This window comes from Gossypium hirsutum, chromosome D04, assembly GCF_007990345.1.
Source record: "Gossypium hirsutum isolate 1008001.06 chromosome D04, Gossypium_hirsutum_v2.1, whole genome shotgun sequence".
Classification (NCBI taxonomy): Eukaryota; Viridiplantae; Streptophyta; class Magnoliopsida; order Malvales; family Malvaceae; genus Gossypium; species Gossypium hirsutum.
The window spans coordinates 2077672-2092780 of NC_053440.1; the positions used below are offsets into that span (position 1 = coordinate 2077672).

The following is a 15109-nucleotide window of genomic DNA, read 5'->3' on the forward strand; positions in this document are numbered from 1 at the left end:
ACCAACAGCTCGGATACCACTTGTCATGGGGCTAGATCTTTTGTCTCGCGATCCGTGCGGCCTTAGGCAATCCGTTCATCCGTACTCACCTAAGTCAGCCTTTACTCAAGTGAGGATTCCTTAGAAGTCCTCCAAGGCACCAATTTGTATAGCGGAAGCAAACTTATGCTAAAAGAAGCCACAAAGAACAATAGAAAGCCACCGAAAAGAACACACACAAGGTGTTTGAGTAAAGGCTCTCAAAATTCTATTACTCTCAAGAATTCACATACAATAGAATGCTTTACAAGTGAGGGGGAGGCTCTTTATTTATAGTTGAGCTCCCCCAAAACTGATGGACAAGATTAAGTTACTTCGACGGACAAGATTAACTATATCCCTTGATTTTAGGGATTTACAAGATATGTCATATCTAATCTAATCTACTCTTTACAAGATATGATTCTTATCAATCTTCCAAGATTAGTTACCAAAATAGCCTAAGTTGTCATATCTTCGTTATCGGGCCAACCAGGCTTCAATCTGACAGGCTTCTCTAACATTTCCTTGAATCATGCCAGTTCTCGTGGGCTAAATGATCCCCATCTTATCGACAGTCCTTCATGGGGCGCATCTTGTGCCATGATCACAGGCTTTGCACTTTGGCCCGTGACATTGGGAGCTAAATTGCATTTTTCTTTCTCTATTAAAAAGTGGGCAAATTTGTCCCTGTACATTAGATCAAAGAGCAAATTAGTCATTCCTTTTAAAAATTTCATGTATTTGTACTATTAAAAACAACATGCTTGATAGAATAATCAAACAGTGACATGTAGTGTGCCATGTGTATGTTATACTGATGTACAAATACCAATTTGTAACAGTAGAAATGGATAGAATTTTTAATCGAAGGATCAATTTGGCCTTTGATCTAACATAAAAGGACTAATGTCTAGTACTTTTACCCATATAATCACATTTCTTTAACATTAATCTCATTATATGTTCTTATTATATCTACTCTTTTTAATACAATGCCTAGAATTACCCATAGCCCCTCCCCAACCATTAAATAGGAGGATAATGCACTTCAACGCACTTGAACCTACGTCCTTCTATATTGACAACAATACCGATACAATCACTTTTAAAATGTATCATTCAATCATTTATTATTTAAATTTTAGAATTTATATAGCCCATTCGTTACCGTCAATAATGTTGTGATTCTTAATCCACAGAAAGTAAAGTGCACAATTAGTATCTTTCACCACTTCTATTTTTTCCCCTTTCTTTTATGCTTTCGACACATTATGTAAAATTTATTTTTAGGCCTCTTTTTGTTTGCTAAAGGTGTCTTGAATCTGCCATTCGGCACGTAAACAAGTTATGGCTATAAAAGAAGATAGCAGCCAATGAAATTAAAACTTTAACATGCTAGAAAATTGATTGAATTTGAAAAATCTACAAGAATCTTGTTAAAGTGTAAACCTAACCTAAATATCTCCTTTATCTTTACGATATTTGTACATGATATATATTCCAACATGGATCTAAAAGTATAATTTTTAAACACATAAAAAACTTTAAAAAATTAAACATATCCATAGTTACTCAATAATTATAATCATTAGATTAAACTAATAACTAAAATATTTGAATAAACATGAAAAATACATGGTATCAACAGTGATGAAAAAGGAGGGAGAGGGCGAAGAAGTAAAGCCGAAAACAAAATCGAAAAATGGGTTTGGATCTAGACCCATTTTTCGATTTTGTGATCTAAATTTATTTTTTAATTTTGTTTTCGGCTCTGACTTCTTCACCCTCTCTCTCTCTTCATTTCTGTTGATACCGTATATCAACAAAACTCATTAATAAATTTGAAATAAAAACTTGAAAACTCTCAAGAAAATGAAAATAGAGAAATGCATAAACTTGTTGAAATAAACGTGGAGTTGGGTAAACTAGACATGAAGAATGTGCATGAAACCTAAGGAATCTTTTGATTAGTTCAAAGACATGAAATGGATATTATGGAACCGGAGAATCAATTATAATAATGGAGCTAAAGCTTACACCATTGAGTTTCTCTCAGATCATCAATGACAGCATGTTCCCATCATACATGTGTTGTTTGCTCCGGCCCCATGTGGCCAACTTTCATGAGTTGTCCCATAAACGTTGTAGGAACCCCCCCTCCCCATTATATAAATAACTAAATTTGATATTAATATATAAAAATGTAATTGAGGGTTGCAAGAATGAAGATAAGATGAATTGAATGTCAAATCAAAAATGGAAGTTAATGGGTTGAATGATGCTTTGGCATATGGCAAATAACAAGTGGAAAACTCATTCTGGTTGGAGATAAAAGGATCTCCTATCAATTCCTTTGTCTTCTTCATTATCATGGGAATTTCACCTTTTTTTTTGTTTGGTATTGGTTTTACTCCTATATTCTCTGGGTATTTCACTTTCTTTCCTATTTTATAAATTTGTAATTATCTGGACATGTGGACTCATCATTACTTGCAGTACTTTCAGATATATAATTTCATGACACCATGTTATACATCATTAAATGAGGAATATTTATTAGGATAATCAATGGTTTATAAATTTGATTGTATATAAATGTTAATATGATTTAATTTGGTAGTATTTACTTATTATCATTTTATATTTACTTATTATATTAACAATTATATTTTATCTAACATGAAAAAAATAAGAATATTGTAACATCCTATACTCGACCCAATCGTTGGGTCCAAATTACAGTGTGTTACATTTGTTGTTGTAGCAACTATGATCCAAAATAAACACAATTCAAACCGTTTATTATTCAAATGCAAACATTATGAAATTTATACATTCTCGGGTCTTATATGAGCTTACGAGAGCTTTAAAGTTATCCCAAGGTTAAATTAGGACTGAGTTGTAAAATATTCAAATTATAAGGTTAACGTCGTGACGTCACATTTCTACGTTGAGACTTCGCCGTATAGTTTGTCACATCATGACGTCAGGCCACTCGATGTCGTGACATCACTTACTATTTTGACCTCGTCAAGACGACGGGGTTTCTTGTCTCAACATTACATTATAAGTCATTTCTCATCGGGATGTGATACGTTTGATGTTGTGACCTTTAACCTATAGTTTGTTCCATTCAACAAATGCACACATATATTACATCCAGCTAAACCATGCTAACTTCAAACACTCAAAACATGATTCTTAATACCATGATACAACAATGTATCAAATCTTAACAATTTCAAATAGATGAACTAATATACTATATCTATGCTTTTGTCATTCATGTCAAATTCATCCAAAATCAATTTCAAAGGCAGCATTATACACATCAAAAACATATAATTTACTTTTGAGCATATAATCACACTATCAACTAAATTCACATGTACAAATTTGATACTTACATTCATATGGACATCAAGATATACCAAAAGTGACTCAACTAGAAAGGTACATGCCAAACTATTACAAAACTGGAAATACACCAACATTGCTGAGTTGGATTCGATTCTTGGATGCTAAGATGAACTTCCTTCGATTTATCGAGAATCTACCTTACCTACGTATAGAGAAAACAAAATTATATGATGAGTAAAACACTTAGTGGTGTTTCTATGATTCAAACATTATAAACAAGTTTATGTAATGCACATAGTTAATTTCTAACCTAATTTCATTATATTTCATTTCAAACACCTAAGTTTCATATAAAACATGCTTTTACCAACCTTACATATAAACCATTCAACTGTTCATACCAAAAAACTATCATTATATATACATATGAATTTAAATATAATCGCCTTTGCAACTTATTGCATTATAGGCATGTCTAAACATATCATTCATTTCTTCAAGTATAATTTACTCATTTGAACACATTAAATACAATTCCATGTTATTAATTCAATCATTTTTGAGTCTACAAGTTCATCAAAACTTGATCTATCCTTAGGGTTTGTTCTCAATTCAATTCATATACTATAAAAGTTCAAATTTTATTTCATTTTCCATTTAACCAATTTACATGTTTTTTTAACCCTATTAACTTGACATAGACTCAGAACGGACACGCAAATCCGTCACCCTATTTTGCTTGGCAACAAGGACGCTATAACAATTCATAATACCATCCTGGATTGCCCGAAAATAATGGTTTTCTCAACTCAATCAATCTGTCACCCCGGATTGCTCGACAACGATGACTCAATATATATAATCTACTATCCTGGGTTGCCTAAAAATGATGGCTATCAACAATAGTTTAACCCTATGGCATGCCAACTATTTCTGACTCGGTTTAAACAGGTAATGGGGTATTCCACTTCTGATTCATTATATTCAATTCAATTTATAATTCAAAAATCTCAAATCAATAAAAATATCATAATTCCATAACTTATATAACATTTTTCAACACAAGTCCATGCCAATTTGCAAATATCAAGTAAATTTTTAGTTTTATACTTTATTCAATTTAGTCCCTATCTCGAAAATCAATCTCATACATACCTAATCAACTCAAATAGTTATAAATGGCTTACTTCAACAATTTATGATGTGAAATGACATGAAAATAAAGTAATTAAATAGGTCCCAAATCATAGAGATACAAACCAGAAATTTTGAGCTACTCGTCGACGACCTTAGATTTTCCTTTCCCTCTCGATGAATCTGGGTTGACGTTAGCTACAGATTAATATAAACATACAACATTATCAATATCCAACCATTTCACATTCAATTATCAATTTATACCAATTTTGTAATTTATTCAATTTAGTCCCTAAAATAAGGACTAACATAACTTTCAATTTAAAGCTCCAAACCGAAATTGATTTTCACTATTAACCATTAGGGATCCATAGTCAAGTTCAATTAACTTCACAATTTAATCCTTTTTTTCACATCTAAGCTTACAATCTATCAATTTAACATTTAAAACTTCAAGAAATCAATAATGCCAACTTTCTAAAACTTTAACAGTTTTACAAATTGGTACATGAGCTAACTAAATCAAATTTCCTTGACCTCAAAAACATAAGAATTATAAGAAAACGACTAAATTAAACATACCAATTGATGGATTAAAATTGAAACCCTAAGGCGAGTTCTATGGCTTCTCCTTAAAAAAATCGGTGTGGATGGATGAAGAAGAAGGAAATGTTCTCTTTCCATTCACTTTGTTTGTTTTTATTATAATTACTTTTTATACATATTTATTAAATTACAAATTTAACATTACTACTATTTAAACATCATTAGCCACCGTACATCAATACATGTTTAAAATAGATATATTTTCTATTTCAGTCTTTTGGTTAATTGCAATTTATTTATTTTCTATTTAAAAGTTTATAGCAATTGAAATTTATAATTTAGTCTCTAAACCTTAATTAATCTATAATTCGACTAAAGTACTAGTACAAAATTCAATTCACCTATAATATAACCTCGTAAGTATATTTATACAATATTTACAGATTCGGTTTACAGAAACGGAGTCCTGAAACTAAATTTTTTGGCACCACTGAAAATTGGGTCGTTATAAAAATCATGAAATATGCAACATGCTAGTATGATCCAACCTTATGTTTTTGTACTACACTAAGGTGATGTTAATATGAAAAATATCTTTTTAAAACAACAAATGTCTTATCAACCACAATTCGAAGCCTTGAATGTATGTAGTGCTTGTGTTTGACACTATTCTTTCTAATGATATCATGCTCTACGTTATGGTGTAAGAAAATATTTTTTATTTGCATAACTAGCATTGACTTTATGATTTTTGATTTCACATTCCAAATAGAATGTAGATTTAATTATAAAAACTTATATAAAATTAATTTTGAGAACGAGATTATATCTCTTTTTATAATACATAAATTAAGTAAAAATTATAATATATTACCTTTATAAAAAATATTTTATATATTGTCCAAAACTTTCATAACACTTCTTATGAATAATATTTGTTTTCATAACTTTAGGAAGTTATTTTTATAAATAAGTTGTAATTAAAAAAATTATAACATTTTTTTATGAATAAGAATATTATTTTTATAATATATAGTATAGACACATAAATTAGTTATATCCATACTTCTTAGCCATAACATTTTATAATTAAATATATTTTAACTCTTTTATAATATATAAATTATTTTTTATAATAAAATTTTTGGCCATAAATTTAGAAATTTTTTAAGATGAAATAATATAATTTTATAAAATACATGAATTATTTTTATAATATAATTTTTTAAGATTTACAATATAAGATTTTTTTTACCATAACCATCCCAAACACTCATATGTGTCCATGCTTATAATATAATTTTTATAACTTGTACAAAAATTATTTTTAAAATTAGATTTGAATGTAATTACTTGTGTAATTACTACAATTTTTATCCTCCCCTAAGAATTAGAAAGTGTAATGGGGGATGATGCAATTGCACTCAATTCAGTGGGACCCACCGATTACAATGATTATCCAAATATGTCGCTATTGTATAAGTAATTACACTCAAATCTAATTACTAGGTAGGTTTTTAAACACTACATTAAATTTTCTTTTGTAACAAATTTGTGATCCTTAGACTTTTGGCTATTTTTAGAACTCATCCCATAGGATTGGTTGGTGTGAGGTCCAACGTTCTATATGAAAGTATTTAAATTGATTAGATTTTTGTCACACTCATTATGTGGGTAAAAGAAAGTATAGGCTCGGTTGGTCTAAGTCCTACATGAAAGTATTTAAGTGAATTAGATTTTATCACATTCATTATAGGGTAAAGAAATTATTTAAATTTACTCAATGAATATAGGTGGAGTAATAATGACTTGTACTGATCTTACTGGACCACCATGAAGTCTATTATTTCTTTCTCTCCAAATGAAGTAAATAGAAGCATTTCACGCTACCCTGAGAATGGTAGAGTAGTGATTTACATGTTCCCACCCTTTGAATCCATTCAAACTCATCATGCCGATAACTAGGCAACCCATGCAAATCACAGGCCTGCAATATTTTCCCCCAGAGTTCTCTTGAGTAAGAACAACTCATAAAATATGGTCCATAGAGTCAGCTTCATCATCACAACATAACACACAAATAAATTGATCTGCAATTCTCAAGAAATCATTCTGTTTTTGGTTGCTAACTTGTCCATAATAGCTAACCATTCCATAAATGAATTCCTAGGAATAGTAACAATTCCTAACTCTTCTTGACCTTATATGACTCTTGAGGAGTTTGCAACCTGAGGAGTTTCTTCCATACCCAGCAATGACTTTGCTTTGCTTGAATTTGCAGCATGTCGCGACCTTTAAGGATATAAAGCTGGACCCGAGCTACCCAAAGTGATCCAGCTTTCATCCATACTGACCACAAGTTCTGCATCATATATACAAACTTCATTCTAAAGAACAAATGTTTTTACTCCAATCCCACCTTTAGTCTTGGGATGACATATCCAATCCCAACTCACTTTTGCCCCCCTTGCTGAACTTGCAGAACATCTCCAAAGAAAGGAATTATATAACCGTGTAACCTCCTTTATAACCTTAGAAGAAAGAAACAAAACCCTGAACCAGGAATTTTGGATACTAAAGATGATCGGCTGTAACGACTGAAGTCTACAAGCAAATGTAAGACTTTTGTCATCCAACAATTAATTCTATGAGAGATTCTCTCCACCAAACCTTTGCAATCAGTAACACTTAAATTGTTTGCAACCAATGGAACCCCAAGATATCTGAACGGTAATGCCTCCGTTGTAATTCCAATACATTCAACAATTTGCAACTGTTCAGAAGGATCAATGCCAGAGCAATATAGCTCACTCTTCACGTTGTTCATTTGCGTCCCAGAAATGCAATAAAAGAAATCGAGAATATTACTAATTGCAACAATAGGCTCAGTTGTCCCCTTTGTAAAAACCAACAAATCATCGACAAAACACCCATGTGTTACCTGTAAATCTTGGCATCTTGGATGATATTGAAAAACCTTATGCTCACTAGCAATATTCAATAAACCTAACAACACATTCATAACTAGAATAAAAAGATGAGAGGACAAAGGGTCCCCTTGCCTAACTCCCTTAGCCCCTGAGAAATACCCAACCAAACCACCATTAATCCGCGAAATGCATGCTCTAATCCATTTGCAGAATTTTTCTAGGAACCCAAGCACCCTCAGAATTTGAAAAATAAAGCTCCAACTAATTGAGTCAAAAGCCTTCTTGATATCCACTTTAAGAGCACATCTTGGAGATAAGTTAGCTTTATTCCCATTCATAGAAAATAAATTAGCTTTAATTTTAACTATTGTAACCAACACAACTAATTCCCCTTTCAACTCATCAGGTATAGTAGTCTATATAATATCTCTAAGTAGATCATCAAGACTAATTCTCCTTTGCTTTATGTGAGACGGATCACTTAAATCTATATTTAGTAGAAATCAGTTGAATTATTATCCCTATAAAATATAATTTATACTTAGAAATAAATATCTTTACGAGTTTCATGTATTTATAGGGAGAGATAGGAGAATCCTAATTCAATTAGTATAATATAAATAATACTTATCTAATAGAAATACTATTATCCTAGTTTTGGGCATCTCCTATATTGTGTCTAATTATATGCGCCTCTTGTACTTTTAACCCAACATTTTATAATTTAATCCAACATATTTTTTATTTTTTAAAATAAAATTATTTATTAAATTAATTTAAATAAAATTTTTCAATTAAATAATTTTCCCAACTCAATTCTAATTCCGTTAAAGTCATGTCAACTATACCATAAAAGAATTTATAATAAAATATATTTAATTTTCATATTAAATAGACTCTCAATTACCAATTAATTTAATTTCATTTTCAAACTTCAATGATTTAATTAATTAAATAATGATTCAAAAAACTTAAATTATTTCTCAAGTCAATTCCATATTTAGTGAGAAACCACATTCATTTCTGAATGTAACACATTTCTCTAACTTTATCATTTCTATCCATTTTTGTTCATTTTATTCTAAATACAATTCATTTCTAGTTTTAATGAGTTAGTGGAGGGATTGATTGGACATATGTAATTTGGGTTAAAATGATTTATAATTAAGTTCCAAATTTTCTTCTATTAATTATAAACTCATTTAGTCATGAAATCCTTCCACTATAGTATCGTGACTGAGCTCTCCCTAACTATATACCATTACAAAAGCTAATTGATCAGTGCTTGTCCAATGACCTTTGTCATAAGTGTATTACTCTCATAAGGTACCCTTAATCTCTTTGAGATAAGTTTATTCTCTCAATATGATCTTATTTCTCTGATAGTAACTATTACATCTTCATGAAAAGTTAATTACTATCAAATAGTAATTAAGTCATTTATCATAAAGTCAAAAGACTCATGGTCATGTTTACTTTTCATTTATCATGTAATGCCAATAAGAGGATATCATTTACCCATTTTTAGGGCTATGATTTCTGCTATTGTGAATGGTGTTACATACTGCAGAAGCCGCATACCTAACGCATCAACTTTTGATTCCTTATCTATTTGAACTCAGGCTTTTACTTACATTAAAGTATACGAGTCATGCATATATAATCCATCATCCACTTAGAATTAAGGTATGTCGCACTATGAATGTTACAAGTGAATAAATCCATAAATGGATTCAAGATTTATTCTACCTGAATCCTATTTGATGCACTATTAGTTTAGTCAATCACATATATGAATCTATCTTCTGGTAGTCATCCACTCCAATGCTTAAAATAAAGTATCTCCCCAATCCCTAAACCATAACCACGAACTCAAAACCTAAAACCCTAAACAATAATCTTAAATAGTAAACCTTAAGCCCAAACCCTAAACACGACCCATAACAATGAATCCTAAATATAGAAACTCAAAAATGAACCCCAAACTAAAAATCCCAATATTAAACTTTAGCCCATAACCGTGAATCTTAAAACCTAAACCGTAAATCTAGAATCTTGAATTCTAAACCCTAAGCTTTAAACCTTAAACCTTAAACTCAAATACATAACCCTAAATCTTAACATCTTAAACCTAAACCTTAAAATTAATAATCATAATCCATAAACGCTAGAACATATAACATTAAATCCTAAACACTAAATCCTAAACCTAGAATCTCAAACCCTAAATAAAAATATAGAACTCTAAACCATACAACCTTAAGCTTCAAACCTAAATTCAAACCCATAACATTAAATCATAAACCATAAACACTGAACCCTAAACTTTAAAATTAAAATCTCTAACCATGAACCCAAACTCCAAACCTTAAATCATAATCTCAAACATTAAACCATAAACCTTAAGCTAAACCAATAATATTTAAACCCCAAACTTAATACTCAATAACCCTAAACTCAAACCCATAACCATGAATCTTAAATCTAAAATCTCGAACCTTAAAGTAAAAACGTCAAAGCCCAATCCTAAACTATAACCATAACCTTGAATCCTAAATTGTAAACACTAAATCTAGAATCTAGAACCATGAAACAAAACATAGAACTCAAACCCTAAACTCAAACACATTAAACCCATATATCTTAAACTTAAACCCTACACTCTTAAATATATAACACTAAACATTAAACCTTAAATCTAGAATCTCAAATCCTAAATTCAAAACATAGAACCTTAAATCCTACAACATTAAACCTCAAACCTAAATCCAAACACATAACATTGAATATAAACCCTGAACACTACACTTTAAATCTAAAATCTCAAACCTTAAACCCAAAACATAAAAACTTAAACCCTAAAGTAAAAAATATAACCCCAAATACTAAACCTTAAATCTAGAATCTCAAACACTAAACCCAAAACATAAAAGCCCAAATCTTAAACTCAAACATATAACTTTAAACCCTAAACCATAATCTTAAACCCTAAACCTTAAATACAAACCCTAAACTCGAACCCATAACACTCAAACCTTAAACCTTAAACTTAAACCCATAACCATGTTCTAAATCTAGAATTTAAAATCCCAAACCTTGAACCCAAAACCTAAAAGCCCAATCCTAAACTTTAACTCATAACCTTGAATCTTAAACCACAAACCCTAAATCTAAAAACATAAACCCTAAACTCAAACACATAACACTAAACCCTTAAACCTTATACCCAAACTCTAAAACCTAAACCTTAAAATTAATAACCATAAACTATAAACCCATAAACCTAAAACCTAAAACCTTAAATCCTACTCCTAAATCATGAACCTTAAACCCTAAATATACAATCTCAAACCTTACATCCAAAACATAAAACATTAAACCATAAAATCTTAAACCCTAAACATAAATTCAAACCCATAACATTGAATCATAAACCTTAAAACATAAACTTTAAATCTAAAATCTCGAACCTTGAACCCAAAACCTAGATGCATAAACTTTAAACTCTAAACCCTAAATCTAAAATATTAAACTTTAAAACTAAACACTAAAAGCCTAAACCCTAAACTTAAACAAATAACCTTAAACCCTAATATCACACTATAAACCCCAAGCTCAAACCTTAAACTTAAACTAATAGCCCTGAACACATTCAACCATAAACCCAAACCTTGAATCCTAAACTCATAACTCATAACCCTAAACCATTATACCTTAAACTCAAACCATAAATCCCAAACCTTTAAACCATAAACCTTAACCTTAAACCATAAACCCAAACCCTAAATTTAAAATCTCAAATACTAAACCTCAAAGTTCAGGGTTCGAGATTTTAGGTTTGAGATTCAGAGTAAAATAATCACCAAAATTACAAAAAAATTACTATTTAAAAAAAAATTAGTTGCATATAAATAAAAAACATTAACTTCCACAAAATTGTTTATAATTTTAAAAAATTAATTATTTTAAGTAATTTAATTAAAGTTAAATTAAGTTGGAAAAGATATTATATATATAAGTGTATAATAATACTTTGTTATCTTTAAATTTTTATGACATGTCATGATTCTATTGGTGCCTAAAAACTAAACTTTTTAAGATCATCCTAATATAATTTAGGGTAAATTACACAAACAGTCACTCAACTTTGGGATAGCTGACAAAACAGTCACTTAAGTTTCAATTCAGTCACTCAACTTTTGAACAATAACAAAATAGTCACTAACGTTACTAAATAGTGGCAAATCAGTCACTTATTAACATGTTCTGTTATCGTCTTAACGAGATTGCTAATGTGGCAAGTTAACTAGCTGATGTGGCCAGTTAACTTGCCACGTTGGTGAAGTTGTAGAAGGGTCAAGGTTTGACACGGGTTTGGGGGAAATCTGAATAGGTGGGTTGGTTTAGGGTAAAAAAAAGAAATTGATTGTGATTAAGGGGAGATGGAAAAGAAAATCGATTGGGAAAAAATAACAAGGATTTGGGTTAGAAATTGATTTGGGAATTGATTAGCAACGTTGGTTTAGGGTTAAAAAATTGATTTAGAAATTGATTAATAGGGTTTAGGGTTAAAAATTGATTGGTTTTTTTTTATTTGGGGAGAAAAGAAGACAAAAAGTGAAACCTATCAATGTTTTTGGTTTTCAACGACAATAGTCAATAGAGGAGAAGCTGCTAATGTTGTTACATCCACTGTAATGGGTAAGTTTATGTATTTAGGTTTTGATTTTTAAGATTTAGGGTTGTCTAGATTTAAAATTTGAAAAATGTTGCATTCACATGAGGTTTATGCCAGATTTTGGTTTCATTTGTTATTAACGTGCATGACAGATTTTGGTTTCATTTGTTATTCACATGGAGTTTAGGGTCTAGTTATTAAAGTGAATGGCATATACTGTGTATGGTCTGCCATATGCATGATGCTGTGTATGTCATGTTTATTGTTTGTATCAAATTGATTTAACTATTCAAATATGATTTATGAGTATTTTAAATATGTTTATTGAAATTTTGTGTATTCAAATATGTATGCCATTTGCATTCTAATTGCCTTATTAAGGAGACAAATCTGTTCCCATTTTTATAACTAACAATATCAAGTTTGGTTATTGTTTGGTTATAAAGAGACAAATCTATTCCTAGTTTCAAATATCAATTGGATTAAATTTGTTCTTTAGCTTCTATATTGTATTGGTTATTGTTTGCCATTGCTAAAGTTTAGGGTTAAAGTGTTCAGTTATTGTCTGTCATGTCATTTCTTATGTTGTATTAAATTGTTTGGTTGTTGTTTGCTTTTATTGATGTTAAATTTGTTTGGCAGGTTTAATTGATGATAATTTTAATGAGTGAAGAAGAAATGTCTGATTTTGATGTGTTTGATAGTGATGTGTCTACTAGGATTAGGGTTAATCTAGATGGTTTAAACATGGATGATATAAAAGTAGGGGAACTGTGTGGTGATGATTCTGGGAGGTTAAATAATGCACATGAATCTGACTTAGATGGCCAAAATTGGCCTGAGTTTAACCTAGATAATGACATGAGTAACCCTAAACTTTAGGTTGAATTATTATTTAAGTCAAAAAACAGTCTAAAAGAAGCTGCCAAATAGTATGGTAGGCTGAATAGTTATTTTATTAAGTTCCCAAAAAATGATCTAAAGAGGTTAAAGACAGTTTGTAGTTTAAAATGTCTATAACCAAACTTGGCAAATTAGGAGTTCAAACCCTAACCATACTTGCTCTAAAGTCTATAAAAATAAGAATGTAACCTTAGCTTGGATAGGTCAACATTACAAAGAAAATTTCACTACTAATCCTGATTATTCTTTGACATCATTGCAACAAGATGTTAAAAGAGATTTCCTTTTCCTTGTCTTATTAACCAAATGTAGGAAGGCTAAACTTAGTGCATTGGAATTAATTGAAGGAGCTCATAAGGCTTAATATGAGAAGATTTATGAGTATTTGTTGAAGATTAGGACCCAAAATGAGGGAACAACAACAATCTGTTATCTAGATAACATGTTGTTTCAAAGGATGTATGTTTGTCTGCAGGCATGCAAAGATGGCTATAGGGTTGGTTGTAGGAGTATAATAGGTTTAGATGGATGTTTCTTGAAGGGCTACTTTGGTGGCTATCTACTAGCAGCTGTTGGGATAGATGCAAATAATGGCATCTATCCTATTACATATGCTGCTATCGAAAGTGAAAACCAAGCATCATGGCTCTGGTTCTTAGAGTTGCTCGCATTAGACTTGGAAATTGTGAGCTCATGCCAGATATCTTTCATGTCTTAAAAATAAATGGTAAACCTCAATTTGTCTAGTTTGTTTTATGTTGTTTCTGTTTGAGGTTTTTGGTATGTCAAAGAATTAAACTATTTGTGTTCTATTTGCAAGAACTTTTAGAAGCAATATATATGTTGTTTCCTAATGCAGAAACAATACACTGTGTTAGACACCTGCATGCCAATTTCAAGAAAGTTGGTTTTCGAACAAATAAATTGAAAGATTTGCTTTAGAAAGCTATAGAGCAAGCACTTCAAGAGATTTTAAGGGTGTCATGGCTGAACTAAAGAATACCAATTAGCATGCTTATGATTTGTTGAAGGAAAATAACCCTACTCACTAGTCAAGGTCCCAGTTCTTAATTAGAAGCCAGTCTGACACGTTGGTGAATAAACTTTCTGAATGCTTTAACATGCTAAACCCCTATTTTTAATGTTACTTACTAATTATTAAGGACATGCAGTTCATTAATCCTTTATGTTGCTTACTGGTAGGTGATATTTGAAGCAAGAGGGAAACTTATTCTGACCATGATGGAAACAATTAGGACCAAGATTATGTTGTTTATTGTCAAGAAGAAAGAAGAAGCTGAAAAAATTAAAGGAATCTTGTGTCCAGAGATCAAGAAAAAGCTGGATGTCAATATCAAAGATTCACTAAGGTAAATTTACCATTTTTAATATTGATGCCTTTATTCCGCCTTGTGTTTAATTGCTGGTGGGGCTAAGCACATGTTGTTGGACCAATACATGTATGTCTTTATTTTGTCATTTTTAATATATTTATGCCTTGTGTAGGATTGTTGGTGGGGCTGATTACATGTTG

General features: G+C 30.6%; 1 long non-coding RNA gene across 1 annotated transcript; it reads right to left on the reverse strand.

Moving 5' to 3' along the window:
* Positions 1-3325: 3325 nt before the first annotated feature.
* Positions 3326-5213, reverse strand: LOC121216222 (uncharacterized). The gene is made up of 3 exons (XR_005912323.1): positions 5101-5213; positions 4642-4713; positions 3326-3583 (listed from the first exon to the last, which is right to left on the reverse strand). It is a non-coding gene; the product is annotated as an uncharacterized lncRNA (long non-coding RNA).
* Positions 5214-15109: the final 9896 nt, after the last annotated feature.